The sequence below is a fragment of the Pecten maximus genome, chromosome 11, assembly GCF_902652985.1.
Source record: "Pecten maximus chromosome 11, xPecMax1.1, whole genome shotgun sequence".
NCBI classification, from domain to species: Eukaryota; Metazoa; Mollusca; class Bivalvia; order Pectinida; family Pectinidae; genus Pecten; species Pecten maximus.
In genome coordinates, this window is record NC_047025.1 from 6704582 (window position 1) to 6720667 (window position 16086).

General features: G+C 34.9%; 1 protein-coding gene across 2 annotated transcripts in view; it reads right to left on the reverse strand.

Annotated features, from left to right (window-relative positions):
* Window positions 1-1258, reverse strand: part of LOC117337596 (short transient receptor potential channel 3-like) — a 51649-nt gene extending 50391 nt beyond the window's left edge. For both annotated transcript variants that reach the window (XM_033898644.1, XM_033898643.1), the window contains exon 1: window positions 976-1258. The gene's annotated coding sequence lies outside the window, so the exon portion shown is untranslated. The remainder of the gene's footprint in view (window positions 1-975) is intronic.
* Between the last annotated feature and the right edge of the window lie 14828 nt (window positions 1259-16086).

Here is a 16086-nt window from a genome sequence, read left to right on the forward strand (position 1 = left end):
ATTTCCCAGGCTTTTATATATCCCTGACGACATCACACAGAGGAATTTGTTTTGTTTGTTTTTGTTTAACGTCCTATTAACAGCCAGGGTCATTTATGGACGTGCCAGGTTTGGAGGTGGAGGAAAGCCGGAGTGCCCGGAGAAAAACCACCGGCCTACGGTCAGTACCTGGCAACTGCCCCACGTAGGTTTCGAACTCGCAACCTAGAGGTGGAGGGCTAGTGATAAAGTATCGGGACACCTTAACCACTCGGCCACCGCGGCCCCTCACACAGAGGAAAGAGATTATTACAAATGTATATCTTTATATAATACTACCAGTGATGTCACACCAGTACAAAACAGCCAACGCCCTATATTCTCGGTTACATCATCTTGTTGTATAAACAAACTGAGTGTTCTGTTCAAACTAACGAATGTAAAAACAAAATTATTAAAATGGATTTTACTTATTTTCATGCATTTATATACTAAATTGTCAAGAGAAAAGCAGAAGATTATTTATTACCCTTAACCAAATAACACAATTTCACAAGAAAAAAAATTAAAGCGATACAATTGATTCTGGAATGTTTCTTTAACAACCCTCGCGGTATATGCAATCTATAAGATCGACGTTGGATACTGTAAATTAGTCTAATCAATCACTAACATGGAACTGAGATTATCATGGCGACCTTGGATATTAATCTAATTTTCAAATGAGGTCTGAGGTAATGTCAATGTTTTTGAGGATGAAATCAGTCTTAACGTACATTTAATGAACTTCTACACTGTACAAGGGTCACGCAAAAGGTTTCATATCAGTTGGAATCACAATAAATATATAAATAAATAAATTATAAAGAACGCGTTAAATGCGAAATAAAAGCAAGATTTATGAGATGTATACCCAGTCCAATGTAGAAACAAAACGTTCACAAAAGTTTAAATTGAACATAATGATTTCATAAGGTAAAAACTATTAAAACTTACCTTCTAGCAGTTTGTAATTCTGACCATAACATCACAATATCCATTGTTAACACTTGTTTAGCTCACGGACAAAAACTATGACCATATTTGTCTGCAAAATAGCACTGATGAATGTCCAAGATACTAACAACACTGAAACCAAAGTGAATCTCTAAAATTGACACACCTAGGTATTGTCCGAGGTCTCCATGACAACCGTGACCTATGCTATCAGTAGCTAGTTACGGTTAGCAGCATAATAGAGCGCCCGTCTGTTGTTTTCACACAGCTCATATTCCTACTTAGTCTGTAGGGTTTAGGATAGGCGATAATCTCCATTATGGACACACTTTGTCAGTAAATGTTGCGAGCCTTAAAGGAAGTCCAATGCAATTGCGGATTTTGTTCTAGAATAAATGTATGGAACTTCATAACCACGTGCTCTGTCCGATCGGAACATTAAGGGACAATGAGAGATTATAAATTAATGGTACAGTTTAATGTCTATTTAGATGGATCATGTTTACACAGTGGACATAAAACAAGCTTGACAGATATCGATCAAGAGTAAATAGTAGGTTGACAACTCCAATGAGATTTGATTTAATGCAATATGATACTTCATAATCGGTCCATCAACACAAGTTCAAACAAAAGCCAAATGATATAGAACCTAAAATAGCAAAGGGAATCTTGTAAATTTGTACCAGTCATTTATTGGCGAAGTATCCATTGTTCATATTTGAAATTATGCAATTTATTTCATGATGGGGCTACTATATATCTCCCTACCAGATTTTGACATTTTCCCTCGCCTACTAAGAAAAACCTCCGTCGCCCTCTAGGTATTAACACTTTGGTCCTTAGGATCACTGACAAGTCTAAGAAGAAACATGCTACCTAACACTTGATTTGCATTGAAAAAAAAAAACAGCAAGTTAGCGCATCGATGATTTGACGCTCCAATGCTAAATGCAAATAAATCAATTTTATGATTTGCATGGTTTGAATTTCACACAGAAACTTTTCAATAAGTATCTATCTTTTTTTTTCTATTTTGGTCAAATTAATCCTGGTGTGAAATTTAAGTGCAGTAAATTGATGAATTCTCAGAGTATTAGAATTAGTTGAAAAAAATACAGTCTCTGTAAGATTTAAGTGCTTTATGATTAATGATAAATTCCTCAATTATACTGTTCGAAAAAAATGTGTGTAAAAATACAGAGCAAAAAAAAGTCTAAATGGAAAACTTTACAAAATCTGCTTAAGGGCTTAAGTGATCAGACACCAACTTCAAATGACGTCATAATTAAGCAATCTAACCACAAGCCATGAAGCTAATAGTACTTCTTATTTACTGAAATATATAAACGTCTGATAGGGATGGTGTACATGTTTATTATTATAAATGTTTGTGATCGTCAAAATACTGCAATTGTACACATTTTAGCGTTAATTTTATTTCCGCGTTTATTATTTTTGCGGAAATTGCATAATCTATATCCTTTTTTCTATGGTATGTAATATTAGCAAACTATTTCATCGTTGCATTCCCCTGTTAGAATTTGGTGGTAAGCGTAACTGTTAATGCGCCAGATTTACCGCATTTACAGTAATAATCAAATTTCGGATGATTTGACAAGCGAGAACTGTGCATTCCATTAAACATACACGAGTATATGACCTACATAAGGTAGCCTTCATTTCCCGGAGAAAACAATAATACATTGTAAAAGGACCTAGACAAGAGGGGTATGTAAAACAAACCTTATATTGATTTTTCTTTCTTTCAATTTCCATCCATCATTTAAAAATCTTAAAACATTCTACTTTCTGCTTTCGCTCATATGTCCATTTGTATATTTTATGTCATTTAAAACATTTACGCACATCCGCTTGTAGAATTGCAAGAGAAAGACACCTTAATTGTTTGTACTGTATTATCTTAGCCTACATATCCAGAATTTGTATGGATAAATCATTTATGTATTATTCCGTATAAACCTTCAGACACATTCTAGACTTAATGCGGTCGAAGCACAGAGTGAATGAAAACAGCTTGTAGTTCATTAGCACTATGATATCAGGCACATGATATGAACACAGCTAATCAAATATGGAGAACGACAGTAGTAGTTTATTTCCCCGTTTTCACTGCCGAGCCTAACGTTTATTAAATACCATACATGTACATACATGTATTACATGCATACAAAGTCACTATAGTCATTATGATAACACATCTGCTCACCGACATTAGTTGTTAGGTTGAAAGGTCAACACATATTTGTCATGTGATGGACAAATGAAGCGATACAATGGTTCTTTGTCAATGATATTGTTAATTGGATTATTTGATCCCAGGTAAATATTGGACTTATCAGAATGTTTACAATTACATTGATCCACTTTGTGTTAATAAATGCAAACATGATAATTTAATGGTCGAAACTTTTCAGTATTTAGCCAGAATGTTAGGTAGGAAAACGTCTGTAATCACTCAGAATATAGAGTAATACATGCTAGTATACAGTTAGAATTTAGAGTTGGTAAAGGCAAGCATTCAGCCAGAATATAGAGTAAGTAAACGCCAGTATTCAGTAAGAATGCAGAATAGGTAGGGGGCCAATATTCATTCAGATTGTAAGTAGGTTAACGCCAGTATTCAGTCAGGATATAGAGTAGATAAACGCCAGTATTCAGTTAGAATGTAGAGTTAGTAAACGCCAGTATTCAGTCAGAATGTTGAGTAGATAAATCGCCAGTCTTCAGTGAGAATGTTGAGTAGATAAATCGCCAGTCTTCAGTGAGAATGTTGAGTAGATAAAACGTCAGTATTCAGTCAGAATATAGAGTACATTTTGTAGGTAAACGCCAGTATTCAGTCAGAATGTACAGTAGGTAAACGCCAGTATTCAGTCAGGATGTAGAGTAGGTAAACGCCAGTATTCAGTCAGAATGTACAGTAGGTAAACGCCAGTATTCAGTCCGAATGTAAAATAGGTAGGCGGCCAATATTCAGTAAGAATGTAAGTAGGTAAACACCAGTATTCAGTCAGAATGTAGTGTAGGTAAACATCAGTATTCAGTTAGAATGTACAGAAGGTAAACGGACAGTATTCAGTCAGAATGTTGTTTAGATAAATCGCCAGTATTTATCCAGAATGTAGAGTAGGTAAACGCCAGTATTCAGTCAGAATGTAGAGTAGGTAAACGCCAGTATTCAGTCAGAATGTTGTTTAGATAAATCACCAGTATTTATCCAGAATGTAGAGTAGGTAAACGCCAGTATTCAGTCGGAACGTTAGACGGGCATTGCGCAATTGCATTGACTTACTATTTGATCTTTGTGTATTCCCTTTTTAACCACTTGCATGTCTAGAAAATCCAATGTTGTCTCTTTACACATTTAATGAAGTGTCTTCTAAGGCATAAACTACATACAGAATTTGAATTGTACAGCATACATCTATTACATTTGAGTTTGGCATTTTTCAACAGTTATGAAATTGTAGAATCTCTTTTAATCTAGCTTTATCCTTTTCATAAACTGACACCCATCAAAAAACACCCATCTTCATTGAATAGAGACAGAAAGAGGCATAACTTCTGAAAAATAAGATAACGTTTTCCCATTGGTAAAGATGAAAGAGTCATTATGTTTTAACCACGATGCATCTGACAGTAAAAACTGACACCAGCAAGCGGGAAACATAAGATAAAATCAAAGTATGTGTTCTAATAATTTCGGACGTTCCCTAGTTGCACTGTTGTCAGCAGGTATCGACGTTATACAAAAGCCGTGTGACGTCTCCATATTAACACGCTTTGACCGATAGCACTCTAGTGTTCACACGAGCGTACATGGTGTTTTGATAATGACTACACACACAAAAAAACAAAAAGCAAAAAACAACAACAAAAAACAAAGATGTGATATACGCATATACTTATCTTATAAACTTACCTCTGCTGTACAATCATTTATTTATCAAACCAACAACCATTTATTTAACGTTCTCTTAATCATTTTTTTTCAGATATTGACATGGAAGTACAACTCAGTCCCACACAATCAGTTTTCTTATTATCCATACCAATGTGTTGTTGAAATTTTCTGTTCCTCATTTTATTGGCTCATACAAAATTGTATCTACCCTCTACCAAGCAGTTATTGCTTTATATACAGTCAAAGTTGCTACAAAGATTTTCGTTTTTCCTTGGCCCTAAATGACGAAAATGTCGATGAGCCATACAACAATACAATAAAATGTAAAATAATTGTTCTTATTGCTTTGATACCTATGTAAACGCATTGAAAGCGCTGTTCATTTCTTACTGTACCTAAATACCTATATATGAAGGAAAACGGCTAGGAAAACTCAGCATACATAAGGTCTAGATATGGAGGTCAAATATATTACATTATAATCTATGTATACACTGTGGATTAGAATTGTGGTGTACAATGTTGCAACAATAGTGTATGTAGGTGTTATTGTTTCTCTCAAACCAATGCGATTAAAGCGCCTAAGTGATCATACCATGAACGGAAACACACGGTGAGCAAGGCGAATGCGTACTAGTTTAGATAGCCATCATTGACATATGACAGGGTTATGATTTCACAAACGTAAGGTGAGCTGTTAATGGTATTGCCACTTATAATGTCGGCCTTGTTTTGAAATAAATATGGCCGCCGCGCCGGAATGGATTATTACGACAAATACCAAGACACCTGAATTAATGTGAAACATATAGTTAATTGATATGCCATTAGGTTCCGAAAGTTTTGAATAACCAAAGCTATCATAGCTCAATTTTCAAATAATTGTGCAAATCTCAAAAGTTTCAACTTGAAAATATGCATGCCATAAATTTACCGTTTAATTCTGGAATACATTATACCTAAAGCCTGCGAAGAAATACCTCTATACTGTCATGCTGAGGTTTTAAGAGCTAACGCAGGACATGAAAAATGCAGTACTGTCACGTGATTACGCAATGGATATAATTTTTCATTCAGTAAAATGATAGCAGGCTTCCGTGTCTGCCAGTAATAAGAGCAGGATTAATCGTCTTTTATGAATGTAATATGATAATGAGTTAAGTTTTTTGCCTTATTAGGTAGCAAGATGATCCGTGTTACTAATTTCGTTTTGGTAGGATAACGTGATGACTTGTACAAAAGACACACACAATTTAAGCACCTTTCATACACATTTAGAGTTAGATACTCAAGATGGGGAATCACGTGGTCTGAAGATACGAACTCAAAATGGCGGCCACCAGTGCAGAAAGTATGAAATAAGGTAAGAACCCCAACCTGATACAAATTAATGTCGAACTTGTTTATTTCGAAGTCAATGTGGGTCCGGACAAAAACCTTATCCAAAGTACTCGAAGTAACCGGGTATATTCTGTATCGATTCTTTTTATGGACGGGACTGACTTTTTACTTCGAGTATTCATAGTTCGAGAGAACTAATTTGACTGTCATGTATCCCGTTATTAGGGGCCGAGTGGTTAAGGTGTCCCGACACTTTAACACTAGCCCTCCACCTCTGGGTTGCGAGTTCGAAACCTATGTGGGGCAGTTGCCAGGTACTGACTGACGGCCGGTGGTTTTTCTCCGGGTACTCCGGCTTTCCTCCACCTCCAAACCTGGCACGTCCTTAAATGACCCTGGCTGTTAATAGGACGTTAAACAAAAACAAACGAAACCCGTTATCCAAAAAGAGACAATATCGCTCCACTGCAATATTTTGAAAAAACAATGATTTCCCACCTTTTTACGAGATATTTATGCTTGTTCAATTGATAACGAGACATTATATTGCTTTTAAGTTTTGTGACGAGTTGACTTGCTTTGGTAAGATACTTGAACATCGGACAACTCGTCCCAGAGGTAATGTGCTATAGAGGATGACAGCCATCAGTGTAGACTCCACACTGTAGATATTTTAGCGGTTCTATGGTTTTGCACTTTTTCGTTGAAAACTTTCAGATAAATTATGAGTTTCTAAATAACTTCAAATCTACTTTTACCGCAAATATTGTGGGTGTGGCACCTCAATTAATCACTTGACTGATCTTTTAAAATTCTGCTATGCGCTGCAACTTTATAGAATTGCATTAAGTATGTTAAATCATTTTGCATAAAACAGCACAGTTATCCGTATTATTACGGGATATTTAAGAATGATTCACTGCATCATTATGGGAGTTGAAACCATTTTGGTAACGCGGCCATAATAATATATATCAAAATGAGAGCTTTTTTTCATGGAATAGTATCTATTCCACCACTAATAACTATATATCGTTTTAAAGGCACTGCGATGATAATAAATACTCTATATGAAATCACGAAGCATGTTAAACATGCCAGAAACAGAAATATCGCGAGGGACGCTGGTAGCGTGTAATTGCTGTAATTAACACCTAATTGCATATCAAATGGAAGTTGGCCATTCTAGTCGAGCAGGGGGAAAGTAATCAATAAGGCTATATTCACAGTATTTCAGCGAGTACGCTTCCTAATGAAGTAGCAGGAAAATAATCCCTGACGAAAGCAATACAATGCTTAGTGATGTTTAACAAGGAAGAAATGTGGAAAAGTGACATACAATGCGCATGTTACTGTAAACGTACCTTTTTGGCGTGTTCAAATTTTAGCGTCAAAGATTATTAAAACGAATTAGCGGAATGATAAATTAGCCCATCGACAACGCTTTCCATATGAAGCTATGTAGATAAACTACCATTTGCGCAATCGAAATTAAGCGAAATTAAGCGTGAAGTCGTTAAAATAAGATTACCGCTAAAATATGTACGGTTACAGAATGTGATTTTCTGGACATGTGTATACTGACGACATTGATTAACTCGATGCTTACTTTCGATATACAAGCAGTGTTGCCATGAATGGTATATTTTGGATATGTCCCCAGTGATTATTGGGTTTGTCATTGGCGCTGAAACATGATTTTTGATTGATCTATTGAAATAAGTTTTCGATTAAAGCACACTATATATGCATTCACAATGACAATGACAATAACTTTGTGCACGTTCTCTTCAATGTTGCTGAATAACAAGAAATTGATTCTGGATAATGACAATATCCTATATTCCTGAAATTGAATTATTGTCTTTTTCAAGTAAAATTAATTTCCACTTATGATAATTGGATTATAATTACACCATATGTTCGACGTTTCATGAAAATCTCTATCTCTATATTGTATATATACACGTATGTATGGAAAGATACATGGATTTCTAAAAATCGCCAAAAACCAAGACACTCGTTTTGCGACAAATTAACCATACTGTCGCAAATCTCCGACGCAACACAACATACTGATTTCCATTATTTAATTTATTCCGAAGGATTTGTCATGTCTGTTTTTTTCTTTTCAGAAACCATTTATAAGCACAGTCTATGGCAAGGGTTGTGTGGCTGACATGTATGAACGCATTAGAGAAGGGCACAGCAATATATACGGTTAAACAGAAGGGCGCAGACCATTCTATGACTACTGAGTGGACAACGTGTATAGCTGTTGTGACGTCAGAGTATATATCCATAGTTATCAAGAAAATCTGTCCATGTTGATGTATATGAGAACACGATATTCTGTATAACAAGCGGACGACTGGACGAAGTGCTCTCATCCTACCGGCTACATTTAGCGGCGTGCTCTATCAAATCGAGCAAACCCTACAATCATCTCTTACGGCGAGAGTGACATCTACTCTGTCTTCACAGGAAGATGTCATGATTTGAATGTAAAATTGATCAAAGCATGAAGAGCATTTCTTCACGTTATCATATAAATCACGGAAGCCGTTGATCAACATTGTGAAAAAATGTTTTCAGCAAAAGAATCAAATCAATCTTTTTTTTTAAAATGTCTTAAAACTATTTACATGAACAAATATCAATAAGAGTACGAAGAAGTAAAATATTTTTTTACGTTTCCAGCTGACTAAGCTTCCTCTATATATACTTGTACACTAGCCCGGTTGTTCTGTGTTTTACTGTATGTTAACAGATTCAAACGAAGAGGAAATTACACTAGAAATTATTAAAACAAAAAAATATGTTTTTCACGTTTCCTGATTGGCTCAAATATCAGAACTTCGTTCTTGGTTGATATTTTTTCAGGTTAATAAAACCATGCACCGACCTTATCAAGAGTCTATAATTGTATATTATTGAAGCCAGTTAGCAAAATCAGTCACATGACGTGTGTGTATTGGCGTTCCTATCAAAACATACAACCTTCAGGATTCTGACTAGACGTAGCCGTATCGTGCGTGCTTGGCACCACATGGGCAACATAAGACACATGCATAGCAAGGTAGTCTTATCGTTGAAAATATTCGTATAAAAGCAAACACGGTCGTAATTGGCTAATGCAATTATGCTAGTTTTGGCTAATTGAGGTATGGCATATTTACTTTCACGATAAGGACAAAATGACATTCAAAGATTAGAAAGTTTACGAGGCATCCGATCATGACGAGTTTTGTGACGTGTAATTATATGAATCATTATGTTGAACAAGTTGTTGTCTATTCGGATATTAGATGCTTGTTCTAGGGCGAAAGTTCGGTAAAGAATAGCTTAACACATTCAACAATTAAACACTTTTAAGATTGTTTCTGTTTTTTTTTTTTTTTTAATTTGTCAATATCAATACACATTGAGTGACCGACAAAGATGATTAGGCCGCAAAGGATATTTACCTGTCATCCAGATTATATCTATATGACCTTGATTTCAATCTAACAAGCGTTTAATTGTTATATACATATTAACTTATATTTAAAACTACATTTTTAATATAAATATATATATTGTGTTCAAATGCGTATTTATTTTGTCTCGCCCACATGTCAGAACATTATCAAATTTCAACAAATCAGTGAAATGATGAGTTGATAGCCCGCAGTATGTGTCACGTGACAGTAAACATAAGTAGCAATTACCAGGGAAAACGTGACAATAAGTTGTACAGAATGTATTCTTGTTAGTTATATGTGTGGTTGTATGATCATAGGACATTGCTGAAATCTATTTCAAGGAATATGCTATAGGATGAGAAATCATTATCGCCGTAGCAATACTTTACAGTTAGCAGTAGTATATCTCGTCTATGCTTTCGGTATTCTTCCATTTCATGAATTTGCATGAGGGAATCTTTATTGTGCCAAATTGTACAAAACCATACCGACAAATTCCGTTTGTATTTATTTAAACCTTTATGACATACAATATTTATACATGTATATAAAAATGAACGTGAATATCTGATAAAACCATGTTGATACATGTTTTGTATATCAAAAGCACAAATTTCCCTGTGGGATAGTGTTGTAAAAATAGTAAGTGCACATGTTTCGAATAAAAAAGGAAATATTATTTCGTGCAGTCATGAAATGATACTAAAAACTACAAAGTATTAATACAGATTGTATGATAAAGCCAATGCTACTAAAAGCAATATTGATGACAGGAACGACTCTATCTAATGAAAACTCATATCTTAAAAGGAAGAATCAAAATACAGCGTATTAGAGATCCTACCGAAGGATAATAAATAACACGATGTAGTAATGTTAATATGCCACGAGGTGTATATTCCTTTACATATTAAAGAAAACTTTCTTTGAATTATTTCAAACAGAAGCGAATTATCTGTTTGCAATGACATTTTCTGTGGTAAATGGGGCATATTTTTTAACTCACGCGTAACTTATGGAACAGATTTGTCTTCTCGCCTCTGCAATCACAGTTTTCAAACGCTTACGAGTATATTTCTTTAGTCACAGAGCTTTGTGTATAAGGACATATGTTTAAAACCCCGAGTATCGGTTTCAAACCATTTAATGTACAAATGTTATCACTCGATTTTATTAGAAGTTCCGAGTGATGAATGTTGATGAAAACCACGGGAACGTTTTATAGTAGGAAACAGAAACCAAACCCCTATCCTTCCGGAACACCTTGCCGTATTCCTATTAATTTTTTTCAAGAGTTTTCATGCAAATTTATATTTTTATTTTGCCCTCGCTTAATTGACTTAATTTGAGTTCATATGTATAGTTTTGTTATTATGTGTGTATTCATTGTAGTTTTTTATACCCGATTTAGGTTTTCTTTGTGCTTTCGTTTGAATTTGCATTAGGTTATGACCTACGGATAATATATATTGATCTATAATGTAAAAGCATAGCGGGCAGTTGTTTAAAACATGAAACACCGCGCTGTGTCTGGTCAGAGTTACTTGCATGAATCTCCGCGATAAATCATGACATTTGACTTGGTGTTCACCGGTCTGAGCTTCGTTACTAAGACCTGAAGTTAGGAGTTGAATAATGCGTGAAGCCCGGCCATGTGGTGTTAATTTGTCTCGAAAACATGACCGTAGTTTCACCATCAGATGAAGACAAAGCATTGTCTGCGATACATTCGGATGTTATGAAACGAAACAGACAGAAAACAGAAATCAATATCAATAAATCCATCCGCTATAATACCGTATATAACGTATCTAGCAGTAAAGGGGAAGTCATATATAAACGTTATCAGGAAAAGCCGTATGCTTGTTTTCAATAACAATAAAAAAACGATCATTAAAGAATAGCTCTGTCTTGCCAACAAACGAATTCGTTAGAAATATTATTAAATGATACGCTGTATTCTGTTTTAAATTGGCCAGAATCGTTTGGGAACTTTGATAAAGTATGAAATAAAATAAAAATAATATCAAAGAAGTCTTGAATCTTGGAAATTGTAATACAGCTTTATACTAATAGATCGTATTTCTAACTTGAAGTCGATATATCGAAAACAAAATGTTTACAAAATTAGTGACAGAAAAACCTCCAGGCATATTTATGTTGATCGAACACGTACATTTAACTGCATATTTCCCTATGAGATATCGATACATCATAATATTCACGAAAATCCTTGGCAGTTTTTATTAGAACATATCTGATAAAATATTCTAACTTGATCCCCACAGCAGTCGATTTCTATCAAGGAAATGGTGGTATTAGCTTAATCGATCCACTATCAAAAGGAATGCGAAATGTAAATACCGTAATTTGAGGAAGCATTGATGAAACTATCAAGAAATGGAAATCTGTATTTTCTTTACTTTTGGTATGAGATTTGATATGAAAGACACATTGTTTAAAATTAACTGTTATTTAGTTTGACTGAACAATTATTGTCACCATATAGAATATATACAAAAGCAAATAATTTTTGTATTGAAAGTGTTCTTTTGTACAATCCTATGTAGTCAAGAGAGATAAATAAGTATATAAGTTGATAACAATAACAACAACAAAAAATAGAGAGAGACAGAGAAAGACAGAGAGAGAGACAGAGAGAGACAGAGAGACAGAGACAGGGAGACAGAGACAGAGAGAGACAGAGAGAGACAGAGAGAGACAGAGAGAGACAGAGAGACAAAGACAGGGAGACAGAGACAGAGAGAGACAGAGAGAGACAGAGAGAGAGAGACACACAGAGAGACAGAGAGAGATACAGAGATACAAAGACAGAGAGACAGTGAGAGACAGAGAGAGACAGAGAGACAGAGAGACAGAGAGAGACAAAGACAGAGAGAGAGAGAGAGAGAGAGAGAGAGAGAGAGAGAGACAGAGAGAGAGAGAGAGACAGACAGACAGACAGAGTGACAGAGAGAGACAAAGACAGAGAGAGAGAGAGAGAGAGAGAGAGAGAGAGAGAGAGAGAGAGAGAGAGAGGGGGGGGGGGGGGGGTCCGGAATGGTTAGCTTTGACCTCTCTAATGGCAATGATACCGATTTAAATTTCAGTAAAAACTACCTGTATTGTACATGACGATATGCGCAATATATGGAGTGAACAATGTGTCTTCCATGGCACGTGGTTTTGAGTTTTGTCAAAAATCTGTGACAGATCAAAGTAATTCAAAGATGGATATATTTGTTTTCTGCTTGCTGCTCACAAATGAAAGACCAAAGGTTGTGCCAAAAACAAAACGTGTCCATTCCTGTGTCAGTAAAATGATCCGCGAGAGATGTCATGCCAACATATCTCCGACATGGCATTTATTTCAGTGTAGTGACACTCAAGTTAACTAGTGAGTCACATCACCATGTAAATACAGTAAACACATCCTTATAATTATTTAGCGCACTTCATCATCAATATTTCTCAAGAAAATAAACTACATGTATATCTGTTCAAGATTTACATCACACCAAAACAAATATATTAATCACATTGCCTCAAGATTTTCAATTATTTCAAATGGAAATGTCCAAATTGAGTTTCGTTATTATTAATTTGAGCCTAACCACTGATTAAAAACTATGTAAACTGTCGTATTGGGACTAATGACTTCTCGTCATTAATATCTGTTTGTGGAAATCACAAATTAGAAACTAAATATCCTGTTTCATCCTATTGATTGTTTAAAATGTTTCAATTTATTTTTCAAATTGATATCAAAACCAACCCATTTAACATCCGAATGCATCAGAAATAGTTATGGCTTGTGAATGTTTATCTAAGTAAGATCAATGGTGATGGGTTGTGAATGGTAAGCAACGTAAGATATATAGTAGAAAAGGGTTAGATGGAGATGTAAAATGTAAATTGTAAATGAAAACTTCATCTATTTTAGAACAATGGCGAAACAAGTAATATCAACTTGTATTTATCACGTTTGTTGGCCCGGAATGAAGCGAGCGTCTTACCGTTCCTCGGGAAACCGGAGTACCCGGGAAAACCCACATGGTCGGGCAGGTAACCCGTTTTCATGTCTGATCGGGGAATTGAACCCCGGTCTCCTAGCTGAAAGGCAACTATGTTACCACTGTGCCATCCGATCAACCATAGAGATAGAGTTAGCATAAAAGGACCAAGATGCGCAAAATGCGCGGGAATAACAGTAGAAAACAGGATTAGATCTTACGAGTGCTCACTATGGAAAATAGAATATCCAGATGTATATATATATTGTGTATATATATATGTCAATCGGCGTTCGCTAAAGAAACATCACAAGATCATGTAAAGTTTGGTAGACAAAGGGATTTTACTGACAAGGGTATTATTAGAACTTGTGGTGGTAACTGTACTTATCGGGTTGATTAACTTAGTGTTCCAGTAGATGGCGCTGGCGATATGATACAATATTAAAGTAGTGATGTGTTTTTGTCGTTCCTCAAACACCCCTGTCAGTGATATCATACACGTTTGTTTGATCTGTTGATTACAAGTACATTTGGGGTCGTGGATGGGATTGGTTTATATTTGTGCCAAAGCCATATCTCCTTCTAGTTTTATATATTTGAAGAGAGGGGAGAAGGGTTTTGCTATGACAAGGCGGACGAGTCTATATCTTTCATATTATCACATAATTGACCCTTTCTACCATGTAATATGTCTATGTGGAGTCATAAATACTTTGTGATTTTATCATAAAGATAGGAACTAACAGATTGTCTCTTTATAACGTCTTAGTCGCCTGTGTTCTATATAAATTAATTCGAATGTTTCAAGTTATGTTCTCATAAATATGAATTATGTGATAAACAGAATCTTACACTCGTCACTATGTAACATTGAATTTATCAACCGAGTTAAATAATTTGATGCGCCATGACCATTTCTCATTAATACAAATGTATGAGTGATATGATGAACAGAATCTTACACTCGTCACTATGTAACATTGGATTTATCAACCGAGTTAAATAATTTGATGTGCCATGACCATTTCTCATTAATATGAGTTATGTGATGAACAGAATATTACACTTGTCACTATGTAATATTCATTCATTAAACGAATTAAATGATTTGATGTGCCATGAACATTTCTCATTAATATGAGTCATGTGATAAACAGAATCTTACACTCGTCACTATGTAACATTGAATTTATTAACCTTCTTCAATAATTTTGTATTCTTCTCACATAAAGGCTTGTGGCATATCAAATTATTAAACTCGTAAATTCGATATTACATAACCGCTGATGTATTGCAGGATCCTCTATTTTCATTTCAGAATTGAATAGTGAATCAGTTTCTTGATTAAACTTAAGAGAATATAACTAAGAGGAATCTGATTATTCAACACATGTGCAACAGAAACAGGTTGGTTTGTTAGCTTGTATGACACATGTGACTTATATGTTTGTGACACAAACATACATTGAGAAATCATTCTTTCGAAATATTTTCTTCATTTGAAAAAAACCCTACATAAGCAGTTTTGCAACATGTAAAATCTTCAAATTCAATCTTCATCACTAGTTTCTCCCTTTTTGAAATTAAACCTTCTGCCAACAGTGCTTTTATTTTGTCGTAAGATAAATCTTCATACTCGATAATGTTTTACATCAGGTCAACGTGCATTCGGTAAACATGCTTGAAATACTGATGCAGAGGGATTTGGTTGTCAGGGCAAAATCTATGTACCTTCATATAAACAAATAAGACAGCAAAGTCTGACCATTAGCTCATTATTTACTATGTGATTTCTATCCCCATGCCAAACATGAAATATTGCTTTGTCTGTCTCCCAATGGAATTTGTCGGCATGTCCTTATATACACACATAAATACACTTCAATAAGGGTTGTGCTGTGTAGACAATGTTGCACAAAAACTTATTGATTTTCTATTGACAGACCGGATACACTCAAACATTGCCCAGAGCTGAGACATAAATCCACAATATTTAGTTACATCCAGAGCCTTTGGCTGATTTAATGAATTTAATTGAAAACAATGATATGTTGTTGGCTATCCGTTTTAGCTTAGCAGGCACACATTGCCTAGTGTTTTCAGTAAGAAAATAAGCCAATTCATGAAAAAAAACACGTAATAACAGTCATTCATGATATACTATTTGAAAATGACAATGTTATGTATCAGAGTGAAATCTTAAAAGCTAAAATACGATGAACTTATATTAGTCTTAAATATTTTTTCTCATTTTTCTAACACGCTCCTTAGAGTATCCCAATGCGATATACTATCACCGAAGACAGTAATTAAACTATTATAAGAAAGAAATGAGATATATTAAATTTAAATACTTCTTTTG